Raw genomic sequence first — 20,311 nt, 5'->3', positions numbered from 1 at the left:
CCCAGAAAAGGCAGATCTGGAAGATGCGCCTATTCTGGCACTTGGCCACTCTCTTCCCATTCCCGTGTAGCGGTGGGATATGGGGTAATGAAGGGTTAATGCCACCTTGCTATTGTAAGGTGACATTAAGCCAAATTAATAATGGAGAGGCGTCAATTATGACACCTATCCATTATTAATCCAATACTAGTAAAGGGTTAAATAATACACAAACACATTATTAAAAATTATTTTAATGAAATTGAAACAAAGGTTGTTGTAATATTTTATTGAATGCCCAATCCAATCACTGAAGACCCTCGTTCTGTAAAAACAACAATATCCATACCTTCCGAAGATCTGTAAAGTACAACGATGTAAATCCATCTGAAGGGGTTAAAATATTTTGCAGCAAGGAGCTCTGCTAATGCAGCGCTGCTCCTTGCTGCAAAACCCCAGAGAATGAAGGTAAAGTAGGTCAATGACCTATATTTACCTTCATTTGCGGTGAGGCGCCCTCTGCTGGTTGTTCCTAGATCGTGGGAACTTTCCTAGAAAGCTCCCAGGCTCGAGTTCATAAGAGGCGCCCTCTGCTGGTTGTCCTCATATGAACTCGAGCCTGGGAGCTGGGCGTTACAGATCTGCGGAAGGTATGGATATTGTTGGTTTATTTTTTTTTGTTACAGAACGAGGGTCTTCAGTGATTGGATTGGGCGTTCAATAAAATATTACAACAACCTTTGTTTCAATTTCATTAAAATAATTTTTAATAATGTGTTTGTGTATTATTTAACCCTTTACTAGTATTGGATTAATGGATAGGTGTCATACTTGACGCCTCTCCATTATTAATTTGGCTTAATGTCACCTTACAATAGCAAGGTGGCATTAACCCTTCATTACCCCATATCCCACCGCTACACGGGAATGGGAAGAGAGTGGCCAAGTGCCAGAATAGGCGCATCTTCCAGATGTGCCTTTTCTGGGGTGGCTGGGGGCAGATGTTCTTAGCCAGGGGGGGGCCAATAACCATGGACCCTCTCCAGGCTATTAATATCTGCCCTCAGTCACTGGCTTTACTACTCTGGCGGAGAAAATTGCGCAGGAGCCCACGCCAATTTTTTCCGCCATTTAACCCTTTAATTTAATAGCTAGAACGGCCAAATTTTGCATAGACACACTACTGACATTAGTAGTGTGGAATATGCAAAAAAAAAAGGTGATATGAGATGGTTTACTGTATGTAATCATGTCTCATATCATGTCGGGTTTAGGAAGAAGAAATGAAAAGCCGGTAATTGAATTACCGGCTTTAAAGCTATCTAGCGCTGTATGAAGTAATAATATATATACATATGTGTGTCTCACTGACATATATATATATATATACCTATTCTATGTGTACACATTTATTCTACCTATTCTATTCTAACCTGTCAGTGTGATTTTACTGTACACCGCACTGAATTGTCGGCTTTTCTCTCCAACACCGCTACGTATTTCTCGCTTCCATAGACTTTCATTGGCTTTTTTTGCGCAATACGGTGACAAACGCAGCATGCTGCGATTTTCTACGGCCGTAGAAAGCCGTATAATACTGATCAGTAAAATACGGCAGATAGGAGCAGGGGCATAGAGAATAATTGGGACGTTTGTTAGGCGTGTTTTACGGACGTATTTTCTGCACTCATACGTCCGTAAAACTCGCTAGTGTGACTCCAGCCTAAGAGTTTTTGCAGAGTCGAAAATAAGAAAAGGTCGAATTCTAGAAATGTTTTTGAGATGCAGATAAGAAGAGCGAGCCAGTGATCGGATGTGGGGGTGAATGAAAGCTCGGAATCAAGGATGACCCCAAGGCAGCGGGCATGTTGCTTGGGAGTAATGGTGGAACCGCACACGGAGATGGCAATGTCAGGCAAAGGTAGGTTAGTAGAGGGAGAGAACACGAGGAGTTCAGTTTTTGACAGGTTCAGTTTCAGATAGAGGGAGGACATGATGTTCGAGACAGCGGTAAGACAATCACTGATGTTTACTAAAAAGGTCGGCGTGATAACAGGAGAAGAGATGGGAGATAACTGTGGGTAAAATCCTTGAGGGAATTCTAAGGGATGCTATACTGGAGTATCTGAAGAGGAAGAACCTCATGACCCAGTATCAGCACGGGTTTACTAGGGACCGGTCATGTCAGACTAATCTGATCAGCTTCTATGAAGAGGTAAGTTCCGGACTGGACCAAGGGAACCCAGTGGACGTAGTGTATATGGACTTTTCAAAAGCTTTTGATCCGGTGCCACACAAAAGGTTGATGCATAAAATGAGAATAATGGGGATAGGGGAAAATATGTGTAAGTGGGTTGAGAGCTGGCTCAGGGATAGGAAACAAAGGGTGGTTATTAATGGAGCACACTCGGACTGGGTAGCGGTTAGCAGAGGGTTACCACAGGGGTCAGTATTGGGCCCTCTTCTTTTTAACATATTTATTAATGACCTTGTAGGAGGCATTCAGAGTAGAATTTCAATATTTGCAGATGACACTAAACTCTGTAGGGTAATCAATACAGAGGAGGACAATTTTATATTACAGGATGATTTATGTAAACTAGAAGCTTGGGCTGATAAATGGCAAATGAGCTTTAATGGGGATAAATGTAAGGTCATGCACTTGGGTAGAAGTAATAAGATGTATAATTATGTGCTTAATTCTAAAACTCTGGGCAAAACCGTCAATGAAAAAGACCTGGGTGTATGGGTGGATGACAAACTCCGGTTCAGTGGCCAGTGTCAGGCAGCTGCTACAAAGGCAAATAAAATAATGGGATGCATTAAAAGAGGCATAGATGCTCATGAGGAGAACATAATTTTACCTCTATACAAGTCACTAGTGCGACCACACTTAGAATACTGTGCACAGTTCTGGTCTCCGGTGTATAAGAAAGACATAGCTGAACTAGAGCGGGTGCAGAGAAGAGCGACCAAGGTTATTAGAGGACTGGGGGGTCTGCAATACCAAGATAGGTTATTACACTGGGGGCTATTTAGTTTGGAAAAACGAAGACTAAGGGGTGATCTTATGTTAATGTATAAATATATGAGGGGACAGTACAAAGACCTTTCTGATGATCTTTTTAATCATAGAACTGAAACAGGGACAAGGGGGCATCCTCTACGTCTGGAGGAAAGAAGGTTTAAGCATAATAACAGACGCGGATTCTTTACTGTAAGAGCAGTGAGACTATGGAATTCTCTCCCGTATGATGTTGTAATGATTCATTACTTAAATTTAAGAGGGGACTGGATACATTTCTGGAAAAGTATTAATGTTACAGGGTATATACACTAGATTCCTTGATAGGGCGTTGATCCAGGGAACTAGTCTGATTGCCGTATGTGGAGTCGGGAAGGAATTTTTTTCCCCAATGTGGAGCTTACTCTTTGCCACATGGTTTTTTTTTGCCTTCCTCTGGATCAACATGTTAGGGCATGTTAGGTTAGGCTATGGGTTGAACTAGATGGACTTATAGTCTTCCTTCAACCTTAATAACTATGTATCTATATAATTGGGTGTCGTCAGCATAGAGATGATACTGGAACCCAAATCTACTGATTGTTTGTCCAATAGGGGCAGAATACAAAGAGAAGAGGAGGGGGCCTAGGACTGATCCTTGAGGAACCCCAACAGTAAGGGGAAGGTGAGAGGAGGAACCAGAAAAAAATACAGTGAAGGATCGGTCAGAGAGATAGGAGGAGAACCAGGAGAGAACGGTGTCCTTGAGGCTGATGGAGCGGAGCATAGTGAGGAGGAGCTGATGATCCACGGTGTCAAATGCTGCAGAGAGATCCAAGAGAATTAGCATGGAATAGTGACCATTAGATTTAGCTGTTAGTAGGTCATTAGAGACTTTAGTGAGGGCAGTTTCAGTAGAGTGTAAAGAGCGGAAACCAGATTGTAGAGGGTCGAGAAGAGAGTTATCTGAGAGATAGCGGGTAAGACGGGAGTGGACCAGCCGCATGTGTACGAGGTGTACGGAGCGGAGCCGCGTGTGTACGAGGCGTACGGAGCGGAGCCACATGTGTACGAGGCGTACAGAGCGGGGCCGTGTGTGTACGAGGCATACAGAGCAGAGCCGCGTGTGTACGAGGCGTACAGAGCGGAGCCGCGTGTGTACGAAGCGTACGGAGCGGAGCCGCGTGTGTACGAGGCGTATGGAGCGGAGCCGCGTGTGTACGAGGCGTATGGAGCGCAGCCACGTGTGTACGAGGTGTAAGGAGCGGACGTTAGCTGTGTTGGATCGGAGCAGATATTGCTCCTCGCTCCTACACTGACTGGCACAGGAGACATGGAGAGGTCTTTATCAGTGGCGTACCGGAGCTGCAGCGGCGTGAGCAGTCAGCGGCGCAGCTGGATGACATCAGTTAGCGATGCGGGAGTGGAAGCTGCCGGCTTCTGCGAGGGAGCGTGGTGAGAAGTATGTGTGTGTGTAGTGATGGAGAAGGCAATGATAGGGGTGTGAGGGCAATGATGGGGTGGGATAACCATGTGTGGCCATTATACTGTACGCAGCATCATGTGAGGCCATTATACTGTAGGAGCATCATGTGTGGCCATTATACAGTATGGAGCATCATGTGTGGCCATTATACAGTATTGAGCATCATGTGAGGCCATTATACTGTAGGAGCATCATGTGTGGCCATTATACAGTATGGAGCATCATGTGTGGCCATTATACAGTATTGAGCATCATGTGGGGCCATTATACAGTATGGAGCATCATGTGTGGCCATTATACAGTATGGAGCATCATGTGTGGCCATTATACAGTATTGAGCATCATGTGAGGCCATTATACTGTAGGAGCATCATGTGTGGCCATTATACAGTATGGAGCATCATGTGTGGCCATTATACAGTATTGAGCATCATGTGGGGCCATTATACAGTATGGAGCATCATGTGTGGCCATTATACAGTATGGAGCATCATGTGTGGCCATTATACAGTATGGAGCATCATGTACGGAGCGCAGCCTTGTGTGTACGAGGTGTACGGAGCACAGCCTTGCGTGTACAAGGTGTACGGAGCACAGCCTTGTGTGTACGGGGTGTACGGAGCGCAGCCGCATGTGTACAGGGTGTACGGAGCGGAGCCGCATGTGTACAGGGTGTACGGAGCAGGGCCGCGTGGGTACGGGGTGTACGGAGCAAAGCCGCATGTATACGAGGTGTTCAGAGCGGAGCCATGTGTGTAAGAGGTGTAAGGAGCGGACATTAGGTGTTTCGGATCGGAGCAGATATTGCTCCTCGCTCTGACACTGACTGGCACAGGAGACATGGAGAGGTCTTTATCAGTGGCGTACCGGAGCTGCAGCGGCGTGAGCAGTCAGCGGCGTGGCTGGATGATATCATTCAGCGCCGCGGGAGTGGAAGCTGCCGGCTGCTGCGAGGGAGCGTGGTGAGAAGTATGTGTGTGTGTAGTGATGGAGAAGGCAATGATAGGGGTGTGAGGGCAACAATGAGGTAGGGTAACAATGTGTGGCCATTATACTGTAAGCAGCATCATGTGAGGCCATTATACTGTACGCAGCATCATGTGGGGCCATTATACAGTATGAAGCACTGTGTGGCCATTATACAGTATTGAGCATCATGGGTGGCCATTATACAGTATTGAGCATCATGTGGGGCCATTATACAGTATGGAGCATCATGTGTGGCCATTATACAGTATGGAGCATCATGTGGGGCCATTATACAGTATGGAGCATCATGTGGGGCCATTACACAGTATGGAGCATCATGTGGGGCCATTATACAGTATGGAGCATCATATGGGGCCATTATACAGTATGGAGCATCATGTGCAGTCATTATACAAAGCAAATATCTCAACAGACACATTTGTAGCATTTTAGGTAACATAGATCACAAGGATACTAATATTCATAGAAGTACGCATACTAATGCCAAATGTGATGGACTAGGGTGATAGGCCAAATCGTTAAGTCAAATCCTTAGCAATAACAATAGACAACAAAGGAAGAAAACAACGATCAATAGGCCAAAAAGTATTTTGAAAAAGTAGAAAAAAACTTTATTTCACACAAATACAAATAACAGGTGTGTCAGTGGGTACTCCCACAGAACATATGTACAACCTAAACAGGAAAATGGGACATGGGAGGGAACCTGCCTGCACCCCCAATGTCACCTCGACGCGCGTTTCGGCAAAGCCTTTGTCAGGGGGGCATGCCCTCTTGATTCCTCTGGTTGTCCTTGGTTAACCATTAGGTAAGATACGCTGTTACGTTTTTTACCATTGCTGCTATTTCTCTCTATATATAGGCTTTTTTCGCCTTCAGTGTTATCGATGGTCTCTCTATGTGACCAGAACGTTATATATATACTACTAATGGCATAACCATTATTATTGTGGACAACCTCATTACTACTTTTAGGGATATAAATAGTAATCTGTCCGTATTTTGGACACTATGTATATGTAAGAAAATGATTTGTTTCATTTCTGCCTACCCTCCCATGTCCCATTTTCCTGTTTAGGTTGTACAGCACGGTAGGGGGCAGCACGGTGGCACAGTGGCTAGCACAGCAGCCTTGCAGCGCTGGAGTCCTGGGTTCTAATCCCACTCAGGACAACATCTGCAAAGAGTTTGGATGTTCTCTCCGTGTTTGCGTGGGTTTCCTCCGGGCACTCCGGTTTCCTCCCACATTCCAAAGACATACTGATAGGGAATTTAGATTGTGAGCCCCAACAGGGACAGCGATGATAATGTGTGTAAATTGTAAAGCGCTGCGGAATATGTTAGCGCTATATAAAAATAAAGATTATTATTATTATTATTATTACATATGTTCTGTGGGAGTACCCACTGACACACATGTTATTTGTATTTGTGTGAAATAAAGTTTTTTCTATTTTTTAAAAATACTTTTTGGCCTATTGATCGTTGTTTTCTTCCTTTGTTGTCTGTGGCCATTATACAGTATGGAGCACTATGTGTGGCCTTTATACAGTATGGGGCAGTATGTGTGGCCATTATACAGTATGGAGCATCATGTGTGGCCATTATACAGTATGGAGCACTATGTGTGGCCTTTATACAGTATGGGGCAGTATGTGTGGCCATTATACAGTATGGAGCATCATGTGTGGCCATGGAGCATCATGTGTGGCCATTATACAGTATGGAGCATCATGTGGGGCCATTATACAGTATGGAGCATCATGTGTGGCCATTATACAGTATGGAGCACTGTGTGGCCATTATACAGTATTAAGCATCATGCGGGGCCATTATACAGTATGAAGCATCATGTGGGGCCATTATACAGTATGGAGCATCATGTGGGCCATTATACAGTATGAAGCATCATGTGGGGCCATTATACAGTATGGAGCACTGTGTGGACATTATACAGTATGGAGCACTATGTGTGGCCATTATACAGTATAGAGCACTGTGTGGCTATTATACAGTATGGAGCAACATGTGTGGCCATTATACAGTACTGAACATCATGTGTGGCCATTATACAGTATGGAGCACTGTGGGGCCATTATACAGTATGGAGTAATGTGTGGCCATTTTTTTTGTTTATAATTATTCTTTATGAAACAGTGTGATCAGCATTGCTAAATGGCTATGGTTGGAGCGTGGATATGGGTGTGACTATTTGTGAAATGGGTGTGGTCAGAGGTGTGGCGGTATTCTAGAATATGTATGTAGTTTATTTATGAAGTTTTCAGAATAATGCAATTTATACAAAGGATTCGGCCAGCCACGACCAATTAGCGAAGCGTGGTTCAAATTCCGCGCCAATTCGAGGGCGGACTGTGACTGTCACTGATAGGTCACGCCCGGTCGCGAACAATCAGTGAAGCCAGGGCCGGCTCCAGGTTTTTAGGTCCCTGGGCGAAAGAGTCTCGGTGGGCCCCCCTCTTTAACACATACTACGATTCATGATGCACAGATACAGCAGAGAAATATAGCACAGCCAAGTAGCATATAACACAGCCCACGTAGTATCTAGCACAGCCACATAGTATATAACACAGCCCACGTAGTATATAACACAGCCACGTAGTATATAGCACAGCAAGGTAGTATATTGCCCAGCCACGTAGTATATAGCACTGCCCATGTAGTAAATAGCACAGACATGTAGTATATTGCCCAGCCACGTAGTATATTGCCCAGACATGTAGTAAATAGCTGTCAGGATTCCCTGACCGCTGCCACCAATTTGTCACAAATCACACCGTGACCGTCACCCCTACGTCACGGGTCGGGGTGACTTTAGGCCAACAGACGGCTATCACATGTTCAAAGCATGGCAGGCACCCAGGCTAGTGCAGTTTTCCATACGCCCCAGTTCATGGGACGTGCTCAGCTCTTCCAGGAAAAAAAAGACAAGAAGACAGAGCTGGGGATGTGTGCAGACAGTTATAGCTAAGCCTGTAACATGCCAGAAAGGGGTTGGATCACCTCGTCCCTCCTACATCTTCAGTTAACTCATTTTACCCTAATCTATATCTAATTTCTATAACTTCGCTACAACACATGTCATAGTCATAACAAACCCATCATTCATCTCGGATTAACGTGAGCATTCTAATGAGATCAAATATGTCCTATCTGGGATACATATTTACAGAGAAATCCCTACTTCTTTACCAGATGGAGTTAGAAGCCCGTGTCTCGAGGGATGCGTAGGTCCACCGAGTGAGATTAAAAATATATATTTTCGTGTTCGTAACGTAAACAGTGTGCATAATATCTTACAAAAACGAAAAAAGAACTTTCAGGGATCCTAGAAGTTTCTAGTTCACTTATAGCTGGACAAGAGCTTACACGGCAGGAAATGCCGGTCGTAAATACCTTGGCTCTCCTAAACCCCCACACTCTCTGAGAAGGAAAGCTAAACTCTGAAGTAATGGGAAGGGGGGGTTTTGAGCCCAGGGTCTGCCATGTGTTTTTTGGAACCATGGTCAGAAGTGCCAAAAATCCCTCAGCTATGGTGCTAACAGGCAGAGAAACTACTACTTATTTTACACAGTTTCCTCACAATAGCACAGACACATAGTATATTGCCCAGCCATGTAGTGTATTGCCCAGCCACGTAGTATATTGCCCAGCCACGTAGTATATAGCCCCTTGAGGAGGGGTCACCGAACCCTCACCAGAGCCCCCAGGCCGATCAGGATGAGCCAAATGAAAAGCACGAACCAAATCGGTAGCATGGACATCGGAGGCAACAACCCAAGAATTATCCTCCTGGCCATAACCCTTCCACTTGACAAGATACTGAAGCCTCCGCCTCGAAAAACAAGAATCCAAAATCTTCTCAACCTCATATTCCAACTCTCCCTCAACCAACACCGGGGCAGGAGGGTCAACCGAGGGAACAACGGGCACTACATATCTCCGCAACAAAGATCTATGGAAAACATCATGAATGGCAAAAGAGGCAGGAAGAGCCAAACGAAAAGACACCGGATTAATAATTTCAGAAATTTTATAAGGACCAATAAACCGAGGCTTAAACTTAGGAGAAGAAACCTTCAAAAGGAACATGACGAGAAGACAACCAAACCAAATCCACCACACGAAGCCGGGGACCAACACGCTGACGGCGGTTAGCAAAACGTTGAGCCCTTTCCTGAGACAACATCAAATTGTCCACCACATGAGTCCAAATCTGCTGCAGCCTGTCCACCACAGAATTAACACCAGGACAATCAGAAGGCTCAACCTGCCCAGAAGAAAAACGAGGATGAAAACCAAAATTACAAAAGAAAGGTGAAACCAAAGTAGCCGAACTAGCCCGATTATTAAGGGCAAACTCGGCCAACGGCAAAAAAGACACCCAATCATCCTGATCAGCAGACACAAAGCATCTCAAATAGGTCTCCAAGGTCTGATTAGTTCGCTCAGTTTGGCCATTAGTCTGAGGATGAAACGCTGAAGAAAAAGACAAATCAATGCCCAACCTAGCACAAAAGGCCCGCCAAAATCTAGAGACAAACTGAGAACCTCTGTCAGACACAATATTCTCCGGAATGCCATGCAAACGAACCACATGCTGAAAAAACAATGGAACCAGATCTGAGGAGGAAGGCAACTTAGGCAAAGGTACCAGATGGACCATTTTAGAGAACCAGTCACAAACAACCCAGATAACAGACATCTTCTGGGAAACAGGAAGATCCGAAATAAAATCCATGGAAATATGCGTCCAGGGCCTCTCAGGGACCGGCAAAGGCAAAAGCAACCCACTAGCGCGGGAACAGCAAGGCTTGGCCCGGGCGCAAGTCCCACAGGACTGCACAAAAGCACGCACATCGCGAGACAAGGAAGGCCACCAAAAGGACCTAGCAACCAAATCTCTGGTACCAAAAATCCCAGGATGACCAGCCAACACTGAACAATGAACCTCAGAAATTACCTTACTTGTCCATCTATCAGGAACAAACAGCTTCCCCACTGGACAGCGGTCAGGCCTATCAGCCTGAAATTCTTGAAGCACCCGCCGCAAATCAGGGGAGATAGCAGAAAGAATCACCCCCTCCTTAAGAATGCCAACCGGCTCCAGGACTCCAGGAGAATCATTGGAAAAAATCAAAATATCATCCAAATATACGACCATGAATTTATCAGGATAATTGCGGAAAATATCATGCATGAAAGACTGGAACACAGATGGAGCATTAGAGAGCCCAAATGGCACCACAAGGTATTCAAAATGGCCTTTGGGCGTATTAAATGCAGTTATCCATTCGTCACCCTGTTTAATACGAACAAGATTATATGCCCCTCGGAGGTCAATCTTAGTAAACCAACTAGCCCCCTTAATCTGAGCAAACAAATCAGTAAGCAGAGGCAAGGGGTATTGGAATTTAACCGTGATCTTATTAAGAAGATGATAATCAATACAGGGTCTCAAGGAGCCATCCTTCTTAGCAACAAAAAAGAAACCCGCTCCCAATGGTGACGAAGAGGGCCGAATATGCCCCTTCTCCATAGATTCCTTAACATAGCTCCGCATGGCGGCATGCTCTGGCACAGACAGATTCAAAAGTCGGCCCTTAGGGAACTTACAACCAGGAATCAAGTTAATAGCACAATCACAGTCCCTGTGCGGAGGAAGGGAACTGGACTTGGGCTCATCAAATACATCCTGGAAATCCGACAAAAACTCAGGGACCTCAGAAGAGGGGAAGAGGAAATTGACATCAAAGGAACGTCACTATGTACTCCTCGACAACCCCAACTAGTCACCAACATAGTTTTCCAATCCAGCACCGGATTATGTTCCTGTAACCATGGAAATCGCAGCACAACAACATCATGCAGGTTATGCAACACCAGAAAACGGCAATCTTCTTGATGTGCAGGAGCCATGTACATAGTCATCTGTGTCCAGTACTGAGGTTTATCCTTGGCCAAGGGTGTAGCATCAATGCCCCTCAAAGGAATAGGGCTCTGCAAAGGCTGCAAGGAAAAACCACAGCGCCTGGCGAATTCTAAGTCCATTAAGTTCAGGGCAGCGCCTGAATCCACAAATGCCGTGACAGAAAAGGACGACAATGAGCAAATCAGGGTCACAGATAAGAGAAATTTAGGCTGTATAGTACTAATGGTAACAGACCTAGCGACTCTCTTAGTACGCTTAGGGCAATCAGAGATAACATGAGCCGAATCACCACAGTAAAAACACAGCCTATTCTGACATCTGAATTCCTGCCGTTCAATTCTAGTCAAAATCCTATCACATTGCATAGGTTCAGGACTATGCTCAGAGGATACTGCCATATGGTGCACCACTTTGCGCTCGCGCAGACGCCGATCAATTTGAATGGCTAGAGACCTAGATTCGCTCAAACCGGCAGGCGTAGGAAAGCCCACCATAACATCTTTAAGGGTTTCAGAAAGACCTTTTCTGATAATAGCAGCCAGAGCCTCTTCATTCCATTTAGTGAGCACAGACCATTTTCTAAATTTCTGGCAGTATAACTCTGCCGCTTCCTGACCTTGACACAAGGCCAACAGGGTCTTTTCTGCATGATCCACAGAATTAGGTTCATCATACAATAATCCGAGCGCTTGAAAAAATGCATCTACACTCAATAATGCCTAATCCCCTGTTTCAAGAGAAAAAGCCCAGTCTTGAGGATCACCACGCAGCAAGGATATGATGATTTTCACCTGCTGAACGGGATCACCAGAAGAACGGGGTTTCAAAGCAAAAAACAATTTGCAGTTATTTTTAAAGTTCAAAAACTTGGATCTGTCCCCAAAAAACAAATCAGGAGTAGGAATTCTGGGCTCTAAAGCCGGAGTCTGGACAACATAGTCCTGGATATTCTGTACTCTTGCAGCAAGTTGATCCACACAAGAAAACAAACCCTGAACATCCATGCCAAAACATATATCCTGAACCACCCAGATATCAAGAGGAAAAAAAAAAAGACAAACCAAAGCACAGAAAAAAAAATGGTTCTGAACTTTCTTTTCCTTCTTTTGAGATACATTTAATTCATTTTTGGCCACTTGTACTGTTATGATCTGGTGGTTTAGGAACAACATGAGACAAGCTCTGAAGGAGGTGGTATCTGTACTGACCGCAGACCCTGAACCTAGCAGCGCAACTAAAAATAGCCGTGGGGGGTACCTGATGCTCCCTAGACCCCTCGGCACAGCCTAAGATCTAACTTCCCCTAAAGATGGAAACAGGAAACCTCTTTCTTCAGCCTGTGCCACTTGTCAATGTTTCCTGGCTGGATTCACATCTCTGCTTGGATTCTCCTGGTTTCCTGACCAGTTCTGCAAAGATAAGTTCTGGCTTTGCTCATTTCAGTCCACATGTTGTGGACTTATTGTTCTGTGCATTCTATATTTGTCCAGCTTGTCAGTATGGATTATTTCTGTTAGCTGGAAGCTCTGGGAAGCAGATTTACCCTCCACACCTTTAGTCAGGTGTGGAGGTTTTTGTAAACTCTGTGTGGATTGTTTTGTAGTTTTTATACTGACTGCACAGTATCCTTTCCTGTCATATCTATCAAGCTAGACTGGCCTCCTATGCTAAAATCTGATTTAATTTCTGCGTATGTTATTTTCCCCTCCTCTCACCGTCAATATTTGTGGGGGGCTATCTTTCCTTTGGGGATTTTCTCTGAGGCAAGATAGGTTTCCTGTTTCCATCTTTAGGGGAAGTTAGATCTTAGGCTGTGCCGAGGAGTCTAGAGAGCGTCAGGTACCCACACGGCTACTTTTAGTTGCGCTGCTAGGTTCAGGGTTTGCGGTCAGTACAGATACCACCTCCTTCAGAGCTTGTCTCATGTTGTTCCTAAACCACCAGATCATAACAGTAGCGGTCTTGCGAGACCGCTACGTCATCATCTCGCGAGACCGCAATGCATGGACCAGACCATCTCGAGGAGCGGGAAAGGCCTGGGCTGGATCCGGGGGCCGACAGAAGGTGAGTATATAATGATTTTTTATTTTTTTATTATTTTTAAACATTAGATCTTTTTACTATATTACTATAGCAAATGTGGTGCCAATATTCAAAAAGGGCTCTAAAAGTGAACCTGGAAATTATAGGCCAGTAAGTCTAACCTCTATTGTTGGTAAAATATTTGAAGGGTTTCTGAGGGATGTTATTCTGGATTATCTCAATGAGAATAACTGTTTAACTCCATATCAGCATGGGTTTATGAGAAATCGCTCCTGTCAAACCAATCTAATCAGTTTTTATGAAGAGGTAAGCAATAGACTGGACCACGGTGAGTCATTGGACGTGGTATATCTCGATTTTTCCAAAGCGTTTGATACCGTGCCGCACAAGAGGTTGGTACACAAAATGAGAATGCTTGGTCTGGGGGAAAATGTGTGTAAATGGGTTAGTAACTGGCTTAGTGATAGAAAGCAGAGGGTGGTTATAAATGGTATAGTCTCTAACTGGGTCGCTGTGACCAGTGGGGTACCGCAGGGGTCAGTATTGGGACCTGTTCTCTTCAACATATTCATTAATGATCTGGTAGAAGGTTTACACAGTAAAATATCGATATTTGCAGATGATACAAAACTATGTAAAGCAGTTAATACAAGAGAAGATCGTATTCTGCTACAGATGGATCTGGATAAGTTGGAAACTTGGGCTGAAAGGTGGCAGATGAGGTTTAACAATGATAAATGTAAGGTTATACACATGGGAAGAGGGAATCAATATCACCATTACACACTGAACGGGAAACCACTGGGTAAATCTGACAGGGAGAAGGACTTAGGGATCCTAGTTAATGATAAACTTACCTGGAGCAGCCAGTGCCAGGCAGCAGCTGCCAAGGCAAACAGGATCATGGGGTGCATTAAAAGAGGTCTGGATACACATGATGAGAGCATTATACTGCCTCTGTACAAATCCCTAGTTAGACCGCACATGGAGTACTGTGTCCAGTTTTGGGCACCGGTGCTCAGGAAGGATATAATGGAACTAGAGAGAGTACAAAGGAGGGCAACAAAATTAATAAAGGGGATGGGAGAACTACAATACCCAGATAGATTAGCGAAATTAGGATTATTTAGTCTAGAAAAAAGACGACTGAGGGGCGATCTAATAACCATGTATAAGTATATAAGGGGACAATACAAATATCTCGCTGAGGATCTGTTTATACCAAGGAAGGTGACGGGCACAAGGGGGCATTCTTTGCGTCTGGAGGAGAGAAGGTTTTTCCACCAACATAGAAGAGGATTCTTTACTGTTAGGGCAGTGAGAATCTGGAATTGCTTGCCTGAGGAGGTGGTGATGGCGAACTCAGTCGAGGGGTTCAAGAGAGGCCTGGATGTCTTCCTGGAGCAGAACAATATTGTATCATACAATTATTAGGTTCTGTAGAAGGACGTAGATCTGGGTATTTATTATGATGGAATATAGGCTGAACTGGATGGACAAATGTCTTTTTTCGGCCTTACTAACTATGTTACTATGTTACTATGTTACTATTGATGCTGCATAGGCAGCATCAATAGTAAAAAGTTGGTCCCACAGGGTTAATAGCAGCGTTAACGGAGTGCGTTACACCGCGGCATAATGTGGTCCGTTATCGCTGCCATTAACCATGTGTGAGGGCTGACTGGAGGGGAGTATGGAGCGGGCACTGACGGCAGGGGAGTAGGGAGCGGCCATTTTGCCCGTCGCTGATTGGTCGTGGCCGTTTGACGGCGAACAATCAGCGACTTGGGATTTCTGTGACAGACAGACAGACGGAAGTGACCCTTAGAGAATAATATAGTAGATTGAGCATCATGTGGGCCTATTATGCAGTATGGAGCACTGTGTGGCCATTATACAGTATGGAGCATCATGTGTGGCCATTATACAGTATGGAGCATCATGTGGGGCTATTATACAGTATGGAACATCATGTGTGACCATTATACAGTACTGAACATCATGTGTGGCCATTATACAGTATGGAGCACTATGTGTGGCCATTATACAGTATGGAGCATCATGTGGGGCCATTATACAGTATAGAGCACTGTGTGGCCATTATACAGTATGGAGCACTGTGGGGTCATTATACAGTATGGAGCATCATGTGTGGCCATTATACAGTATGGAGCACTGTGTGACCATTATACAGTATGGAGCATCATGTGGGGCCATTATACAGTACGGAGCATCACGTGCGGTCATTATACAGTATGGAGCATCATGTGCGGCCATTATACAGTATGGAGCATCATGTGCGGCCATTATACAGTATGGAGCATCATGTGGGGCCATTATACAGTATGGAGCACTGTGTGGCCATTATACAGTATGGAGCATCATGTGCGGCCATTATACAGTATGGAGCATCATGTGCGGCCATTATACAGTGTGGAGCATCATATGCGGTCATTATACAGTATGGAGCATCATGTGTGGCCATTATACAGTATGGAGCATCATGTGTGGCCATTATACAGTATTGAGCATCATGTGTGGTCATTATACAGTATGGAGCATCATGTGTGGCCATTATACAGTATGGAGCATCATGTGCGGCCAATATACAGTATGAAGCATCAAGTGCAGCCAATATACAGTATGGAGCATCATGTGGGGCCATTATACAGTATGGAGTATCATGTGTGGTCATTATACAGTATGGAGTATCATGTGTGGCCATTATACAGTATGGAGCATCATGTGTGGCCATTATACAGTATGGAGCATCATGTGCGGCCAATATACAGTATGAAGCATCATGTGTGGCCATTATACAGTATTGAGCATCATGTGCGGCCATTATACAGTATGGAGTATCATGTGTGGTCATTATACAGTATGGAGTATCATGTGTGGCCATTATACAGTATGGAGCATCATGTGTGGCCATTATACAGTATGGAGCACTGTGGGGCCATTATACAGTATGGAGCACTGTGTGGCAATTTTTTGTTTATAATTATTCTTTATGAAACAGTGTGATCAGCAGTGTTAAATGACTGTGGTTGGGGTGTGGGTATGGGTGTGACTAGTTGTGAAATGGGTGTGGTCAGAGGTGTGGCCTAAAATTTGCCGCGGTGCGCTGTGTGCGCCGCAAACTTTGTCTCTTTCCCTTCTTCAAAAGTTGGGAGGTATGCATACGATTGGTGCAACCTGTGCAGCTGCACAATGGCCGAAGAGGAGAGGATTCATCTACCACCTCCAAACTGTGTGGAAGTGTGGACTGCAAAGGCCCCTATACTGTCCATCTACAGGGCCCCTCTGTGTCTGCTCCTGGTCTAGTCGCTAGGCCTTGTTTCTATGTCAAATGTATGGGGTTTTTTTACCACAATTTTTCCATGAAGTTGACCTCTGGCCAGACTTCTTCATATGGTCGATGGGAGCAGCTGGTTGCTGCCAGTTATGAGCTGATGCCTCTGCCGGACATCTGATTTGAGGGAAAGCAATCACCATGTGTCTGTCATCTGCTGCACAGTTGCCTCTGCCGATCACTGAGCCCTTGGTGCTCATCGTTGGCCATTTTTTGGTGCTTCTTTTGTAAAGTGAGCAGCCCCAACCTGCTGTGAAATCCTGCTGGCGCAGTGTAACCTTGTGTCTTGTTGCTGTGTTCAGTCTTGGCATGAAACTGTCGGACACAACCACACCATTGTAGCAGAGTCTGGCTGGACCTCACCCAGTAAGTGACTGTTTATCCACCTACTGTAAGGCAGCTAACGGAGAGATAGTTACGTAGCTTGAAAAAAGCCCCCGGTCCATCAAGTTCAACTTTTCTCCACTTATTGTACATTTTGTCACTAATTTAGCTATAACCCGCAATGTTCTGTGTATTGAGGAAATCATCCGGCCCTTGTATAAAAGCTGTTATAGTGTCGACCTCCTGTGGTCGGCATTCCACAGTCTGACTGCTGTAAAGGTACCGTCACACTAAGCGACGCTGCAGCGATACCGACAACGATGTCGATCGCTGCAGCGTCGCTGTTTAGTCGTTGTGTGGTCGCTGGAGAGTAACCTGATGTTTACCCTGGTTACCAGTGAAGACATTGCTGAATCGGTGTCACACACGCCGATCCAGCGATGTCAGCGGGAGATCCAGCGACAAAATAAAGTTCTGGACTTTCCCCAGCGACCAACGATCTCCCAGCAGGGGCCTGATCGTTGGTCGCTGTCACACATAACGATTTCGTTAACGATATCGTTATGTGTGACGGTACCTTTACTGTAAAGAACCCTTTCCTGCTTAGCTGCCTGAATCGTCTTTCTTCCCCCAGTAATGAGTTGATGGGAGATATGTGTAACAGAAGTGATTGTAACATAGTAACATAGTAACATAGTTAGTAAGGCCGAAAAAAGACATTTGTCCATCCAGTTCAGCCTATATTCCATCATAATAAATCCCCAGATCTACGTCCTTCTACAGAACCTAATAATTGTATGATACAATATTGTTCTGCTCCAGGAAGACATCCAGGCCTCTCTTGAACCCCTCGACTGAGTTCGCCATCACCACCTCCTCAGGCAAGCAATTCCAGATTCTCACTGCCCTAACAGTAAATAATCCTCTTCTATGTTGGTGGAAAAACCTTCTCTCCTCCAGACGCAAAGAATGCCCCCTTGTGCCCGTCACCTTCCTTGGTATAAACAGATCCTCAGCGAGATATTTGTATTGTCCCCTTATATACTTATACATGGTTATTAGATCGCCCCTCAGTCGTCTTTTTTCTAGACTAAATAATCCTAATTTCGCTAATCTATCTGGGTATTGTAGTTCTCCCATCCCCTTTATTAATTTTGTTGCCCTCCTTTGTACTCTCTCTAGTTCCATTATATCCTTCCTGAGCACCGGTGCCCAAAACTGGACACAGTACTCCATGTGCGGTCTAACTAGGGATTTGTACAGAGGCAGTATAATGCTCTCATCATGTGTATCCAGACCTCTTTTAATGCACCCCATGATCCTGTTTGCCTTGGCAGCTGCTGCCTGGCACTGGCTGCTCCAGGTAAGTTTATCATTAACTAGGATCCCCAAGTCCTTCTCCCTGTCAGATTTACCCAGTGGTTTCCCATTCAGTGTGTAATGGTGACATTGATTCCTTCTTCCCATGTGTATAACCTTACATTTATCATTGTTAAACCTCATCTGCCACCTTTCAGCCCAAGTTTCCAACTTATCCAGATCCATCTGTAGCAGAATACTATCTTCTCTTGTATTAACTGCTTTACATAGTTTTGTATCATCTGCAAATATCGATATTTTACTGTGTAAACCTTCTACCAGATCATTAATGAATATGTTGAAGAGAACAGGTCCCAATACTAACCCCTGCGGTACCCCACTGGTCACAGCGACCCAGTTAGAGACTATACCATTTATAACCACCCTCTGCTTTCTATCACTAAGCCAGTTACTAACCCATTTACACACAATTTCCCCCAGACCAAGCATTCTCATTTTGTGTACCAACCTCTTGTGCGGCACGGTATCAAACGCTTTGGAAAAATCGAGATATACCACGTCCAATGACTCACCGTGGTCCAGCCTATAGCTTACCTCTTCATAAAAACTGATTAGATTGGTGACAGGAGCGATTTCTCATAAACCCATGCTGATATGGAGTTAAACAGTTATTCTCATTGAGATAATCCAGAATAACATCCCTCAGAAACCCTTCAAATATTTTACCAACAATAGAGGTTAGACTTACTGGCCTATAATTTCCAGGTTCACTTTTAGAGCCCTTTTTGAATATTGGCACCACATTTGCTATGCGCCAATCCTGCGGAACAGACCCTGTCGCTATAGGGTCCCTAAAAATAAGAAATAATGGTTTATCTATTACATTACTTAGTTCTCTTAGTACTCGTGGGTGTATGCCATCCGGACCCGGAGATTTATCTATTTTAATCTTATTTAGCCGGTTTCGCACCTCTTCTTGGGTTAGATTGGTGACCCTTAATATAGGGTTTTCATTGTTTCTTGGGATTTCACCTAGCATTTCATTTTCCACCGTGAATACCGTGGAGAAGAAGGTGTTTAATATGTTAGCTTTTTCCTCGTCATCTACAACCATTCTTTCCTCACTATTTTTTAAGGGGCCTACATTTTCAGTTTTTATTCTTTTACTATTGATATAGTTGAAGAACAGTTTGGGATTAGTTTTACTCTCCTTAGCAATGTGCTTCTCTGTTTCCTTTTTGGCAGCTTTAATTAGTTTTTTAGATAAAGTATTTTTCTCCCTATAGTTTTTTAAAGCTTCAATGGTGCCATCCTGCTTTAGTAGTGCAAATGCTTTCTTTTTACTGTTAATTGCCTGTCTTACTTCTTTGTTTAGCCACATTGGGTTTTTCCTATTTCTATCATCTGTGATGTAATCCTGGAGCATTACGGTAGTGCACAGAGCACTAAGAGGATTGTTTGGGTCATCGGGGCCAGGTTTTATGGGCGACCTGAGAGATGGGCAGGTCTGGCTGTCCACATAGCCCACATCTGGGTGTGGTTAACCTGTTAAAATGGAGTCCTTTGTTTGACACATGGTTGTGTGTGAAGGGAGAAGGCCTCCTGTGTGGTGGATCCAGCCTGTGCGACCAGGACCGGCTGACCAGGGACTTCGTCCATAGAACTGTTTCCTTTGTGTTGCCTGCGCTGAAGGCCGTTTATTTCTCCTTTGCTTATGGATGGTTTATGAAGCAGCAATAAACCAGCCTGGACATTTAAATGGAAACGCTTCCTGTTCCTTCCGACGCATTCAAGTGAGTAACATCTCTACACTACACGGTCACCAGATGCTGAGGGGATATCATTTCTCTTTTCTTC

The 20,311-nt window shown here is 44.6% G+C and overlaps 1 protein-coding gene across 1 annotated transcript in view; it reads left to right on the top strand.

The window, feature by feature from the left end:
• WDR97 (WD repeat domain 97) overlaps nt 1-20,311 on the top strand; it is a 519,753-nt gene that overhangs the window by 454,378 nt on the left and 45,064 nt on the right. The gene's annotated exons all lie outside the window — the stretch shown is intronic.

The sequence above is a fragment of the Ranitomeya imitator genome, chromosome 6 (assembly GCF_032444005.1).
Source record: "Ranitomeya imitator isolate aRanImi1 chromosome 6, aRanImi1.pri, whole genome shotgun sequence".
NCBI classification, from domain to species: Eukaryota; Metazoa; Chordata; class Amphibia; order Anura; family Dendrobatidae; genus Ranitomeya; species Ranitomeya imitator.
Note: the sequence above shows the minus strand (reverse complement) of the source record. Positions and strands in the feature narration are given on the sequence as shown.